We start from the raw sequence: 16,453 nt of genomic DNA, 5'->3' as shown, positions 1-16,453 counted from the left end.
TTGCATCCAGTTGTGCAGCCACAGGTGACTAGTTCTTCATAGGCATGGGGAACTGCAGGCAGCGACATAAGTTCAGGAACAAGTACATTGTCCTCCATCTTCCATCCAGGGGGTGGCAGAACTGGGTGCTGCAAGTGGGCTTGCCGCCAGACCAAAGTCTGGAAGTGCACACGCTGAATGTGAAAGTGTATAGCATCTCTGGTGGGTGGCAGTCCCTCTGTGGTCATGCCCTTGACAAACATGCTCAAATGAACTTCATTGATGCTGTTTGTCATGATGAGTCATGGCACCGTCCTATGGCGACTTGGTGTTGCTCTGTCTGTCAGTATGTTTGTTTGTACTGTGTTTACGCGTGGATTATTTTTTTGGGGTCATCAAGTATGAGAGAATGGCTCTCCTCCACATACGGGATAACATGGCTAAATTTGAGCCAAAGCTGAACTTTTACAAGGACGTTTTAATCGGACCCACGGACACCAGTGGTTCCCGAGGATTAACCAGTGCTCACCCCCGGCTGAGAACCAGGAAGCGGGGCAAAAGAGCTGGCGCTTTGGTCCGGCTGAAACGGCGAATGCATTGTACTCCACTTCCAATTGTTTTACTTGCCAATGTCCGATCCCTCCTAAATAAGCGTGATGAGCTTTCCATCCTCATCAACAGCAGCTGAGTGATTGTGGATTGCTCATCGTTGTGCTTTACCGAAACTTGGCTCAACACTAGCATTCCCGATTCGGCAGTACAACAAGACGGCTTCAGCCTCCAGTGAGCTGACTGCACAGAAGCATCTCAGAAGACCAAGGGGGGAGGAGTATGCTGTTACGTGAACCAGAGGTGGTGCACAGACACAACAGTGATCTCACAGACCTGCTCCACAGTCCTTGAGACATTATCCATTAAGTGCAGACCGTTCTACCTGCCAAGGGACTTCCCCTCCATCATACTCATCACTGTCTACATACCTCCCCAAGCTGCAGAAACGGAGGCGGCCAAACAACTTTCTGCTATCATTACGGACATTGAAAACTCTTACCCGGACTCAGTGGTGTTGGTTTTAGGTGACTTTAATCATGTCAGTCTGAAACGATCCCTGCCCAGGCTAAAGCAGCAGATCCAGGTGCCCACCAGGTATGATAAGATTTTGGATCAGTGCTACTGTGCAATTGCTAATGCCTACCATGCAGTGGCCTGGGCTCCTCTCGGACAGTCAGACCACAATTCTATGTTTTTAATACCTGCCTACAAACAGAAATTAAAAACTGTTAAGCCAACTACTAAGGTGGTAAAACAATGGTCCTAAAGATTCATGTAATGATGATCTAGATGAATTTACTGAAGTGGTAAATGCCTATATTAACTTCTCTGAAAACGTATGTGTACCTACTAAGACTGCTACTGTGTATAGCAATAACAAACCATGGTTTAGCAGAGAAATAAAAAACCTCTGGAAAAACAAAAGTATTGCTTTTAAGAGTGGGGACAGAGACCTTTATAAAGTAGCTAAGTATGAATTTGAGAAAGCTGTCACGAAGGCTAAGGCGGACTACAGACGCAAGCTTGAGAACAAACTCAGTAGTAATGACAGCAGAGGAGTGTGGGAAGGCCTGAAGCAAATTACAAATTACACAAGCACAGCATCAGGGGTCAGGGATGACGATCCTGAACTTCCTGACAGCCTAAACGAGTTCTACTGTCGTTTTGATAAAAGTAACACCAGTCACCTCACACAGCCCAGATGGGTCAACCCCCCTAGCCCCCCTTTTGTCATTGAAGAGGATGAGGTTGGACTGTTACTTAGGAAACAAAACTGCAGGAAAGCTGCAGGCCCTGACCTGGTATCCTCTGCCACCAGTAAGCACTGCGCAGTTGAGTTGGCTCCACTGCTCACACATATTTTGAATTGGTCGTTAAGAGAATGTAGAGTCCCTGACTGTTATAAGTCTGCTGTCATAGTACCTGTGCCCAAAAAGACCAAAAGTAGCTGCTTGAACGACTACAGACCAGTAGCCTTAACCCCGGTGGTGATGAAAATATTTGAACGCATTGTATGCACCTACCTGTCCAGGGTAGTGAGCCTAGACCCCTTCCAGTTTGCATACAGGGCAAACAGGTCTGTTGAGGATGCTGTGTCCCTATGTATTCACTCTGTACTACAGCACCTAGAGTCCCCAGGTAACTATGCCAAGACTCTTTTTATAGACTATAGTTCTGCTTTTAACACAATTTTACCCCTCCAACTTTTTAAACAACTCCAACAGATGAGTGTGCATGACTCTCTCTGTCATTGGATCCTGGATTTTCTGCTGCACAGGAAACAAGTGGTAAGGGTAAACAGCAAAACCTCCAAGGTCAAATACATCAGCACTGGCGTCCCTCAGGGTTGTGTCCTATCCCCCCTACTGTACTCACTGTACAATAATGATTGTGTATCACATACAGACTTCATCAAGATGTACAAATTTACAGATGACACAACATTGGTAGGGCTTATCTCTAAGGATGATGATGACATGGCCTACAGAAATGAGGTCCTCACACAAGACTAAAGAAATGGTAGTGGACGTTCGCCGCAAGGGGCTAGTGTCCCAGCCCCTGGCCATCAATGGGGTAGAGGTGGAACGGGTGGGCAGCTTTAGGTTCTTAGGGGCCATAGTCTCATCCTCAATGAAATGGGGAGACAACCTGAGCTGTATCCCTAAAAAAGCCCACCAGAGGCTCTTTTTTCTCCGGCAGCTGAGAAAATTTGGGGTGGCCTGTAAGGGGATGTTGCAATTCTATCGTGCCACTATTGAGAGTATTCTCTCCTTCTATATGACTGTCTAGTATGGAAACACCACTGTCCAGAACAGGCTACAGCTAGACAGAATAGTGTACACGGCTGAGAAGATCATAGGTTGCAAACTCACCCCCGTATCCAAAATCTACAAGGCCCACATGCAACGAAAGGGCATGAAAATCCTGCTGGATGTAACTCATCCTGCCAACCATCTCTTTAGGATCCTCCCATCAGGTCGAAGGCTGAGGGCTATTAACACGACAAAATCCCGCTTTTTAAACAGCACATACTGTAGTGCAATTTTTTTTTTTTTTAGCAACGTTTTTAAACTGTATTTGTATGTATGTATGTATGTATGTATGTGTATACATATGTATATGTATATATGTATACATGTTTTAATTATTTATTTCTCACATCAGCATCTTCCTGTTACATTTGCACTTTTGGAAGTGAATTTAAACCCTGCACTTTGGGTGAACTTCCATTAAAGTCACTTGCCACTTTAGACTCTTGCCTATGTGGGGACGAGCCATGAATGAATGAGTGAATCATGTATGTACTATGTCTTATGTTTATGTCTATGTCTGTGGCTTCCTATTTTGTGTGGTGTTTGTCTTGTCTGTTGCATTGTAGATCACACTGCAGCAAATCCCTTACAACTTCTGTTGTATGGCAATTAAAGTATTGAATCTGAATCTGAATCTTCATTGCACCATATGATCTGCAAAAGAACACTTCTGCATCCTGGATGGTGGAGTCACTAAGCTCAGGATCTTCACCAAGCCCCTTGAGCAGATGGCTGTTCTGTCCAAACACATTCCAGCAGGTCTTCTTTGTGTGTCCTGCAATGTATGATGTGGAGTCACTCCCAGTCAGTGCATGGAACCCTGGAAGCATCTCAAGGACCTGTTCTTCCATCTGCAGCTTTTTCACAACTGCATGAACAGGGATGTACTTTTGGTCCTTTGCTGTCCCTGCTTTCATCCAGATTTGTTGGCATGTCATCCTGTAGAAGTAGGCCATCAGCAGAGTCAATACGTCAGTGTCTCTTGCAGACACAACGATGGTTGTCGCTCTGCTTCTTATGCAGTGAAAAATAATTATTGTATCTGCTTCTTCATGTTTACCTTCCAAGCTGTCTGTGTCAAGGGTTGGGTCAGAAGCTTTGACCCTCTCTTCATTGCTGAAACAACCTGCAGCAACTACGGTCTTGTTGGCTGGTGCCCACAGAATCAGCTGTTGTGAGAGAAAGCGAGCAAGGTCTGCCTTTTTGTCCTTGTGAGCAATGGAGTTCTCCCACTTTGCAGGAAGTGGTAAATCTCTGTCTGTAACTGGTCTTCTGATTGCCACTGAGCCTTTCCCACTCAGATTCAACAAATATTTCTGCCAGGTCTCTGAAGGTCTTGGCTTCTTGTGGTTTTCCAATGGAAATGACTAGAGCTTGGCCATCAATGCCTTTGAACCTGAAAAAAGCTGCCCGTTAACCTCTGCCAAAGACAGAAGTACAACAAACAGTGCATGTGCCATTATCTTTTCCAGGTTGACTGTACCTCCTGCTTCATAGGCTGTGATGAGATGCTGTAGGATGTTCCTGTCTGCCTTGACAGTTTTCGCCTTTCCAGTTTTGGGATCTGTCCGTTTTACTTCAAACAGTGAAGAAAAAGTCAAATACCTGTTCCGTGTCAGTTTGTCCCTGAAGGCCACTCTTCTCTCCTTAGATGGCATCAGCCTCTCCTTGACAAAAACATCCAACTGATCTTGACCTTTTTGTGGAGCATTCAAGAGGTCATCCTCAATATCCTGTGTAGCCAGGTCTTTGTTTGCAATGTTTTGCAGTGTCTGGGGCAGGTCAGTGGAAAAGAGACCAAATCCCTGCAAGACGGTGAGCGATGATTCTTCTTTCTTTTGAGTCACATTTCTTTCTGCCTTATGTGGTCTCATTGTGCATGAAGTCGTCATCGGTTCTCAAACCCAAGGCCACCCTGGTGTTATGGGCGAGATGACTTCGGTGGTTGAAAGACAGAGCCCAACGGCTGAGAGCTGCAGATGTCTTTGTGATTCCAAAAATACCTCCTCCCTTTTTGCCGATACAGCCTAGCCACTCCTGACTTTGATCTGAGTCCACTTGGTTGAAGCATTCTGCTTCAAACTCCTTGGAAGCACGCACCATCACAAGCTCTTCTGCAGGGCCGGTCTTGGTTTTCTCCAATTGCTCTTTGAGGTCTGGATTCCTGAAGAAGCATCCTCCACATCGATTGGAGAATTATCTTGTGGGCTCTGATTCCTTTGTTGTAGGACATCCCTGTCATGACTAGTTCTGCAGTTTGGGGGCCAAGTAGGTTGCTCTCAAACCATGCTTCCATCAGTCCAGATGACTGGATGTGCTTTCTGAAGATTGCCATGAGTTGCATTGCAGTATGGAGGCCACCTAATCGAACAATGAGGCAATCCATGTTGTCAGCATAGCCAGCAGCCTAGTTCTCTGTGTAGCATACCCTACAAACTCCTTATTAAATCCGTAAATCAAGGTGAAACCAACGTGAGAACTGTAGTACAGAAAATAAAGAAAATACAGTTACATTCTGTCGTGGCAATTTTAGCAACTGCACTTAGTTAATGGGTGAGCTGGCCAAACACAAAGCACTCAATACTCTGTTCAGCAAGTTTTATTAGCACATTCGTATTCCATACACCGCACAATTCCGAATGGTTATTTTACAATACAACAAAGTCCCGTACACCGCTCGACTTGACTGTTGCACTTTTCAGCATTGGCTTTTCAGCAAGACTCAATGCGGCCCTATCTTCCTGCCCTATACATTACATCAGGACAGAGCCCACTGGTCTACATGTTCCCCGCTCTCATGGTGTTATCAGAGTTAAGTTCACAGAGTGAGTTCCCACAATGCCTTGCGTCTTGAATAACAAGTAGGTCGCCGCCTACTTCATGTCCCACCATGCAGGAAACACCAAATTTCCTTCACAATTCCGTTCCCACTACTGTATACACAAAGCAATACACAACAACAGCAGGTACGCAAAGTTAGCTTAGCATAGCTTTCCAATACAAAAATAAATATGACCACAAACACTAAACACTCTACCTTGTGCCTCCTCGGGGGGTTGCTATTACAGTCAGCCTTCACCGTTTTATTCTTGTGTTACCGTCACAGCTTTATTTTCCTTTTGTTTCCTTTGTTTACTCTAACTTTTACTGCCTTTACCGTCAGCTCGTACCGCCGTCAATTGTTTGATTTTACCGCAAGACACAATACTGGCAGGAAGTAGGAAGAGAGTTAGCGATCCTTCAAAACAAAAGCTCATTACTAACATGAGCTCAAAAACGAACAGTAGGCACATACAAAACAGATGAATTGCATTTTTACCATAAACTTAAATCATGAATAATATTTCTATACCCAAATCATGTTAGAATGTATTTTAAACACACTTTTTAAGGACTTTTTAAGATTAAACCCATACAACAAACACAAGCTGCCCTCTAGTGGACAGCACGTGTAACAATTTCTTGGGAATAAGTAACACATATTGGTTGGGTACAGCAATAAAGTCATATAAGTCCTGTGTATATATTTGAAGTTTTTCCTTGGATGTAGCTCTCCTGCTTTTAAATGATGCCGGTACTGGCCACTATTGGCTGTTTATGCTAATTCACAGTACCTGTTCCACACTTCTGAAAGTTGAAAGACAAGCCCCTTCTTTGCAGATTCCCTGAGTTCACTGATAAGCCATTCAATAGCGATATCTGTTTTTTGGGCTCATTCTTTGGTTGCTGATGCATTTAGCTCGAATCTCCTACGGCAGTGTAGGTGGTATTTCGCCTCTGCTGCAATAAGGTCACTAATACCAGCTAGACGCACAAGGATCTCTGGGTCATACTTGGATATATCGAGGATACAATCACTCACTTCAAATGTCGTCACAGATGAAATACCTTTTCTCACATTTGTCTCTTGGCAAAAGATGCAAAGATTCCAATTTACATATTTACTTGAGCTCCGCAGCATTGGGGTCGATGTGCTTGGATGTTCTTTTCGCAGATGTTCGATTATAGTCTTGCTTGTGAATGATGAGAAACATGTTTTGTGACACCACAGATGACACCTGTTGATATTTCTTTGAGTCGCTCGATTACTGGCCTGTTTTCTCTGTCACCCAGTTTGTCTCTTTTCACAGAAGAACATTTTAATGTCTCAAATCCCTGTTGTCCAAGCTGCTTTAACCTTTCTTTTGTTCTCTCTTAACAGATAAGACATTCCTCAGAATCTGGAATGTGGCCAGTCCTCTTGAGACTGGCAGCATCTTCCATGATTAGGCTGTGAAGTTATCCTGAAAGATAAATTGAGACCATTTAAAATATATACCGGCCATTGGTTGTTAGTCTTGGTTTAGAAAACCAATGTTTAAATAATGTTTACAAATTAAACCAGATATTCATTAACATATATATATATATATTCACCTCTTTTCATCTTGACTACAGCACCATAGCCTCATGTACTCTTAACCTTCCCAGCAGGATCTCCTGTCTTGTTGACCACCACACCAAGACCTGTAGGGGTGTAAATAACTGTCACAGCAGTTCAGCATACACTTTTTGTGATAGGTGTTTTGGTGGGGAGTCTCTGGTCATCTCTGTGCAGCTTTGCCTCTATACTGGATAATAAGGACAAAAAACAAACATATGCAGCAACAAAAAAATTAAGAGTTGAAACATGAAATATGCTCAATCATCAGGTCAGAGTTGTTAATTATTTTGAGGTGAAGTAATTTCCACGAATTGACCCTGTACAGTTTATTACAATTGAAATAAAAGATTTATTAAAGTATTGCAACAAAACTACTAAGCTGTAATATAATGTGGTTTAGTTGAGGATACAAAGCACATCAAATATCCATTCAGTTAATGCCAGCTAGCTACAATTTCATTGTCATCAAGATTGGAGTTGCCAAAATGCCAGACAAAGACTAGCTAGGCCTTTACTGTTAGCTAAATTAGTGAACTAGGTAATGTTAGGTAGCTAGCTATTCCAAAATTACCTCAGACTTATTTATTACAATTAAAATAAAATAAAAACTACTAAACTATATGATGTGGTTTATTTAAAACCACATCATATATCATTCAGTTGATGCTAGCTAGCTACACCTCTGTGTGTGTGTGTGTGTGTGTGTGTCGTGTGAGTGATAAAATAAATCAGAATCATTAAACTGTATTGAGTACTTGCTCAGTATTGTAATGTGACGTACTTCCATTTTATGAACCTCACGTAACTCCACTTCCAGTCACCACTAAAGCACCGTTATCATCATACTTAGCAGTTGTTTAAAGCTGTTGAATTATTGAAGTTCTTTTAGTTAGCTCTGTACATACTGTAAACAGTAATGTTTATTTTACCGTACATTTTTGTATGTAGTCTTTGATAGCATTTTTGATAATTTTGATACCACTAATCACTTGTTTAGTGTCTTGCATCTTTAGCGAGGTTAGCAGTTTAGCTGAGGTGATTATCAAAATTATCAAAAACAATGTTCAACACAAACAGTAAATACTATGAACAATGTCTGCGAAATGTGAAAAATGAAGTAATTAACTAAGTGTTTCCAACAGATATGTAGTATGCTAAAGACCTATAGCCTACAAGTAATGTTAGACTACTTGATGTTTGGATGGGTGTAGGGGGGCCACATAGATTTTGGTGTCCACTTTCTTGATTCAGGCCTGCTCCCAGTAGAGTGGAAGGACAGACTGCTGTCAGCTGTCATGCTCTCTTGGGAAGAACTCCACTTGCCTTGCAAGAGGCGCATCAATGGCCCCAGTCTGAGTTGTACAACTTTCCTTCATTTCCTGCTGAGAGAGGAGGTGAGCTCTGTATTGACTACACATGAAATAGTTCTCAGGAATCCTAAGAAAACTTGAGACCACCTGGGACCCTTCTGGCTTGGCAAGACTTATTATTACTTATTATTAGCAAGTGAGACTCAGATTTTGAGGCTGGCCTATGAGTCGTGGGTTGAGTACCTTCAGCACGATTTAAACACAAAAGGTGAAAGAATTCAGAGACCCAATGCAGTGAACAGTAAGCACATAATCTCACTGCATTTTTTCAAGGGATCCTAGACTCTGGGGTGTCCCATTTTACGCTCAAGGAAATGCTGGCTAAAAATAACAATGCAAGAATGGGAAAATATCAGTTCTTTTGCTGTTGCTGGCTTATTACAAATTTGAGGCAGCTGTCTTGCTACAAAGACTAGTGCAGTCCTGCTGCCTAAAGGTGCAGGGAGTGGCTCTGAAATCAAATCGTGCATTCAGTCCTGTCTGTGCTCTGAAAGTGTGCTGTGCATAAAAGACAGTCTCATCAGAAATCAGACCATTTTATTTGTCTTTTTCAAACTAGAGCTCTGGGGCTTGTCAATGCCCCGGCCTCTTTACTGGATGTTACACTATGCCTCTACCATTAACAAGCAGCAACCTCTGGGCCTAAAAAATAATGCCAACCCAAAAGTGCCTCAAACCTGCATTCTTTCTAATGGCTAGCAGGGGGTTGCCAAAAGATGTGTCATTTCTATGTGAAAAGGACACTACTTCTCACTTGATTTATTACCTCTGTAAACATTTTCCAATTTTGTTTTTGGTCTCAATCACTAGTTTCAAGAGTTATTTAATACAGCATGATACTCATTTTGTAAATTATGGCCTCTCAATTTGTATAATGTTCCGATGCACTAGACCAGGGGGACTAGGGTTAAAAAACTTGTGTTTAGAATTAGTTGACTTATTATTTCCCAATTTCTGTCACAGTTTGGTGAGGTTGATGCAACAAAACTACTTAAAAAGGTTTAAGAAAGGTCCCAGTTTGGGGTTCAGTAGCAACAATTGCACCTAGCTTACCAAGTTACCCTGGTAGGTTACTTCATGCTCCAATACGGCAATAGCCAAAAGGTCCAACTTGAGGCATTAAAACAGTAGTCCACAAACCAATGGGTGACATCACAGTGACTACGTCCATGTCTTTTATACAGTCTGTGACCATACGTGTGAGGGCACATTATGTCCATGACATCATGGGCATTGTGCCGTAGGTACATTCTTGCTGAGACATGTACCTCTTCCACTTGTCAGTCCCTTCTACATTTACAGACTACTGCCTGCTTAATGTACTGCAGCGGTAGGCACCTCCTTTGGGGAGGAGGTGCATAGCGTTGCCCAGCAATAATCATTGTTAATGATTCCCTGGGTGGTAAATCCCAGATGAGGGATGACGAGTAAACTTTTCCATTCATTTATTAGGACCAAGCAGCCTCTACGCTTCTTCCATTTGGCATTAGCGTCTTGCAAGGCTGGCAAGACCTTGGTAGCATCTGACACATTTGCTTTAAGCAACAGTACTTGTGTATGAGAGCACTAGTGGGCCTAATGCTGTGTATGTAGTAGTAGTAGATTTGTAAATAACTTGCAATTTGGGTTGGAGCCCTGCATGCATATTTGCACATTGATCATTTCTTAGGAGTACAAACAGGTTTCACGTTTTTTCCTGTCTTTAAAACTAACAGCCACCTAACACTCACACTCCCCCTGTCCCTTCTTCACTCCCTCTCTGTCTCTCTCTCCCCGCCACGCTGCCAGTAGCAGGCTGATTAAACGAGCATTGGTCTATGTGGGTCATATCTCTGCTGGAGTGCTCTGATCGGTTAGTGCTGCCTGGCTGTGTTATCTTCCCGCTCTCTCTGTTTCCCTCCTTCAAGGGAAGGCATTCAGTATGTCTTACAAGGTGACATGTCTCTCAGACTCAGCTCAGCAACCAAAGGCAAAAGACTGCAAGGATGAGCAGGGGTATAAATTAAAGGGAATCAATCTGTTTATTGCATATGATTAATTAATGACTATAGCAAGCTGAAGGAATCTAAATGTGGCACCTATAATGCAGGGACTAAAAAAGCTAAACAGAGCAAGGAGTGCACATTAATGAATCCTTCCTGGAAAGATACTCATAGCTTAAAATAGTCATGAAAAAAAAAATGTTCTAGCAATTCTTTAGACCATGCTGAGAAATGGCAACATTAAAATTTAACTAAAGCTAGCCAGGATGTCATTGATGGCAATTAGAAGACAACTGTTTTTGTTTTAAACAACTAATCAGTAATTGAGGGGAAATATTTATTTTTATATATATATTTGATGTATTCTATATATAATACAGATTTTGGCAAACGTCCACTTACTTTTCCCCCCTGGGCTTTAAACACGCTGTTAACAATATTCAAAGCATATCTATGGTTCAGAGTCTAAGCCAGGATTGCCTCAACACAGCTCTCAACATGGAGGTGGCTCAGAATAGTATTGCAATATTTTACATGGCAGTATTGTATCAACTCATGGCCGCCAAGTATCATTTTATGTATTTAACGCTCCGACATAGGGCTGAGCGATATGGACCAGAAGTCATATCCCGATATATTTAGGCTGAATATCGATATACGATATACATCCTGATATTTTTATTGCACAGTGAGAGCAAATGTCAAAGTCAAAGCCAAATATGACATGTCACAAGTAGTTTGATTGAAACTGTTTACTTAAGTTAACATAAATACTGTATGACAACATCAGTACCTTTTTAAAAAAAATCAGAGTTCCATAAAGTGCACATTTAGATAAAAAATATCTTAAATAAAATAGCCTGTGAAATTAAATAGGCCAATCTTTTTCTGAAATTAATATATTTAAATGAGAAAAGAATATTGAACATTACAAAAGAACTAAATATGACAAAACCTAGTAAGGGCAGCATTTATAAAGAAGGAACATTATTTTTAACTATATTGATATATGCAATATTGTCTAATACCATATCACATTTGAAAATGTATCAATATATTTTTTATATCGCCCAGCCCTTCTCCGACGGCTGGTGGGCCGTCAGTATTTTTGCCTTTTTTTTTTCTTTTTCCAGAGGCCACAGCGTCCTCAATTTTAGGAATAAACTGGAGATACTGGCATCATATTAAACTAGAAGATCTAAGACCTCTATAGGCACCGTGTGTGTCAGTATATCGTGTCGGGAAATAACGCTGCAAAGTTAGGCTTTTTTAATGTTTAATTCAAAAAAATTCAGACCAGTGAAGCTTAAAGTTGAGGAAAGTTTGAGAAAATGCTGCAATTGTTGTCGTCCATGGATGTTTGATATTAGTTAAAGTGAATTTGACTGAATACTTTGTTGGTCAGTCTGTGGGTTTGACTCTTATTGTGGAGAAATAAAAAGAGTGAGATGAATAGACTGAGAATTTTCTTTTGCTGGACAAAAAAAAAGTCTTGATTAAATATCATTTTGTGGACACAAAATGCAGTTAAATCCCAATATATTGTATCACAATAGTCACCATTTCCCAAAATTCTTAAAAATTGCAATAATATCGTATCGTGACTGAAGTATGGGGATACAATAGTATTGTGGGGCCTCTGGTTATTCCCAACTCTAGTAACTGTATGAGTCTCATCTTTAAGAGACCAAACTGTTATAATGAACTTTGATAAACTGAAAATGCAATGCTTTATCGTCTAATTTACTCTTAATGCCATCACTCCACTTTATCTTTACTTAGAAAAAAAAAAATTTTAATGCTGTATTAATATTTTGAATGTCATTTGCAGCACATGTAACCACACCTCACAGTTTTTATCAGCAGCTGGAGTTTGTTCATATCACACAGAAGTTTTCATTTTGTTTATAAAAGCAAAGGTTGATTGATTGACTTAGCTTTACAGCTGATCAGTGTGCTCTTTTCTCCCAGTGAGTCGGTCCTTTTATGATGGATGCAACCTGCTATGCGAGTGGAATCCAGCGATGAATGTGAATGAATGGCATGGTATCAAGCAGCTCCCATTGTGAAACCGATATCACATTGTGGTCTCTGTTAATTAAGGCAACTATGACATTTAAGGCCGAGTTTGAATTTGATTAAATGCGGAAAATCAGCCCATCCATATACAGTATGACATTTCAAGATTTCCATCCCATTTCCTTCTTCTGCACTGTTGAGCATTATGAAGCACAGGAGGCATATTTCCTGGCCATTCTGGTATCCAGTTTAGGTTCTGATGGAATAGAATGGAATGGAACACATGACCTCACATTCTGGAATTCCTGTCATTGGAATTTATTGTATTAAATTACACAATTTTAATTGTATTGTCTGAAAATTCCATCCATCATAATGTGGCCATTCCTTAGTTGATTAGAAGCTCGCTGTGGGAGGAAGCTAATTAGTCTTTCTCTAAGCCACATCATATTAGCTTCTGAATGGCTAGCCTTGCCCTGACCTCTGGAAACGCATCAAAATGCACAGGGGTCCGTCCACTGACCTATATGTGTGTATGTGTGTGTGTGTGTATGCTGGTATGTGTATGCATGTCTATGCCAGCTCATCTGCTTGCTGCCTGTTTGCTGCAGCATATGCACTCCTGCTCATCGTCTCCTCACCTCAATTTTCCGTGAGAGTGCTCATTGGAAGAAAAACACTTAACAGGTACATACAGGCCACCCTGAATAATTCACTCTAATTGGCAAAAAGAGGAAAAGAAGGGCCGCTGCAAAAGAGTGACAGAGAGTGAGCCATGGAGTGGGAAAGATGGGGGAGAGAGTGGCCATCCGTTCACTGGCATTTTTTTTTTTTTGAGGTCACATACACCCCCATGCATGTTTAATTGGCTTTGGGATGGCATGGTGTTTCTGCTGCCTCTGCTGTGAGTCAGACTCACTATGCCTTTTCTGGAGCGTGCCTTTTTCACGGAGGCACTGCAATGGAGAGACTATTTTGGGAACACATTAGGAGCCCGGAAAACACTGACATTTAGACTATCGCCGGGATGGCTGGGAGAGGGAGAGGGCTAGCCACTAGTGTATATGACAGATAGACACTGGGTTATTGCCAGTGTGCTTTTGTGGAGAGCCAGTACAGTAGGCCAGACCCATGTCAAATTACTTCCTGAAATGGACTCATTTGCTTCTTTTAAACAGATTGAGCTTCACTTGCAAAAGAACTGATTAGATCGTCCCGAATGTGCAAATCACACATTATTCTAACTACACAATAGAGCAAAGGTTGGAAGGAGGAAACACTTTCAATTAATAATGTATCGTGGTCACGAAGGAGGAAAGCCAGTGCAAATGAAAAGATGTACTGTCAACCCTCATGGAACTTGAACATTTTTCCTGTTGCAAAGTATTGTAGTGCAATTTAAATCTAGACTATGCAGTATAACTACCATACCACCTTATCTTAAATATAAATTCTTAAAAACTACTGTTATTTATTTAACATTTGAACCCTTTATAAGCATAAAGTGACTGCAGTGGAGGCATATTGTGACTTTATGACAATGGTGTATTTCCACAGTTCCATCTACCTATATAAACAATGAACTGAGTAGTTATTAGCCTGCTGCAAAGGATTTCCAGGCTTAGACTAGAGACCTATTTTATTCAGAGATAATAAAAGCCAAAGCTGCACTTCCTCTCACAGTTTCACCATTTATACTGGATGCTAAATGGAACCAGTGTGTCTGGGTGTACTGCACCTCTTCCACCTTGCTCTTGATCTGTAGCACCAGTATAATAAAATTAAATTACACATAATTAGTATGATTTAAACACCAAGACTAGGTAATTGCATGTATTACTAAGCTGTAACAAGGATTGTGGCGGATGACATAAATGTTAGGTCTGGTCAAAAGTTAATTCATTATAACTGTGGTGAATTTTTTCAGTGGACAGAAAAAAAATGAAGGGCTCTGTCTTGCAGAAGAAAAGGAAATATGTTTCTGTCAGTCTATTCTCTATTGTAGTGCAAGGAAACTGCACGTACAAGCACCTTATATTGTTACTAAGATAACCTCCACTTTTGCTCAAACCCCACTTTTCTTTATTGTTCACTGTCTTAATTTGGACGCCTTTAAAAGCTAACTTGCTCCGTCTTCAGCGTTTGATAATTGGAGTACTTTTGCATGGAATTACACCTGTATCTTTCCTTTGACCGCTTTCTTTGTTTCTATGGTTGTTGTATATGTAACTTTATTTAAAATACATACACAAAAATTATTTTTGTGGAACTGGAAGGATACTCAGAGAGAGAGCACACTCAGCCAGTGAATGCTCTATCTTGTAAAAATAGCATTCCGACTTGAGGGGTGTTCTTCTGGAGTTCCTGGTCGGGAACTAACTTGTCAGATTTTTTCAACACCACATACAAGCAGCACACAAACAGATGCTTTTATTTTGAAAGGACGAAAAGAGACTTTATCTATCATAAAACTAACTCAAGTTAGATGATACTGTAAAGATAACGTCAAGGAGTTCAATGTTTTAGGTTTCACAGCAATCTTGCATATTTAAATGTGTTTGTGTTTAAATAAGTTTTGGATCAAATTAAACCTAGCAATACTGTTTGAAACAGTAAGCTAGTTTTGCTGAAATGAAAACTCTTTCTGTTTCTGTGTTTTATAATTGTTATTGCAATTGTTATTTCAGTTTGCAAACTGTAGCTTTATCCAACTTAATTCTCAGCTCATTGGCTTATTCACGTACGGCTTATTGATGTACGTACTGAATGCTCGGCTGTGTTTCAGTTCAGTGAGTACTGATACGCAGTCATAGATAAAATTAAGATAAAAAAAATACACGGAACGATTAAAAATTCCATTTGATCGACCAAATTCTAAACGACCATCAATCTATCATCGATTAATTATTCCCGTCCATATAACAAAGTGAAGAATTCTTTGTATATCCACCCTGTGAGTCATTTCAAATCAAGCAAATGACAAGGCCTCCTTAGTGGATGTAATAAGCTAGTTTGTTGGGTTTATTACACCAAATTCAAAAGTGGACATACTAAATAAACATCCAAGGCATGTGAGCTGTCTATCTGAAACCACATAGAAATATAAATACACAAGCTAGGGGCAGAAAAAACAAAAAGAAGACATAAAAGGAATGTCAGAAGCGTTTGACATGATTAATAAAATGTTCATAATAATTCATTTAGAAAGTGATTTAAAATGTGACAAAGAATGTGCCTTCCTATGATTTTTAATTTACTACACTTTGAAACAACCAATAGGAACCTTCATGTGAACACCAGGCTTTATTTCCATCATGTTCTGATGTATTACGTTAGGTAAAGCAGCATAAAGACTCTGTACCTTGTTTTAATGTATTTTTAAACTAACTGTGATGTTGGGCATATCTGCAATAGAGCAGACAGAGGTAGCTGCTCGCTGTGTAAGATACATTTTTTTTGGTTCTCAAGGCAACATTACTGATGGGAAAAGAAGAACACCATTGGAAATTAACAGCAAAAGCTGTAACCAACAAAGTAAAAAAAAACACACATTACTGTAATAACATTACATTGCCTGTTACACAGTAATGTAACATGTTACGGTTCCTAAATTCAGTGATCAATTAACAGTTCGTCATAAGTTTGTCAACTTATGTTATGAAAATGCTTAAATTCAAAGAGAGTGGCGGTCTTTTGCCTGCGAAACTTTTAAGTCACTGATGAACTCCTCACCTATTCTCATTGATGTCCTCTTCTATTGCTTATTAATTGACCTTGACTCTGAGGAGAAACAGGTCAAGAAGAAGAAACTTCTTT

The sequence above is a fragment of the Centropristis striata genome, chromosome 1, assembly GCF_030273125.1.
Source record: "Centropristis striata isolate RG_2023a ecotype Rhode Island chromosome 1, C.striata_1.0, whole genome shotgun sequence".
In the NCBI taxonomy this organism is placed as follows: Eukaryota; Metazoa; Chordata; class Actinopteri; order Perciformes; family Serranidae; genus Centropristis; species Centropristis striata.
Note: the sequence above shows the minus strand (reverse complement) of the source record.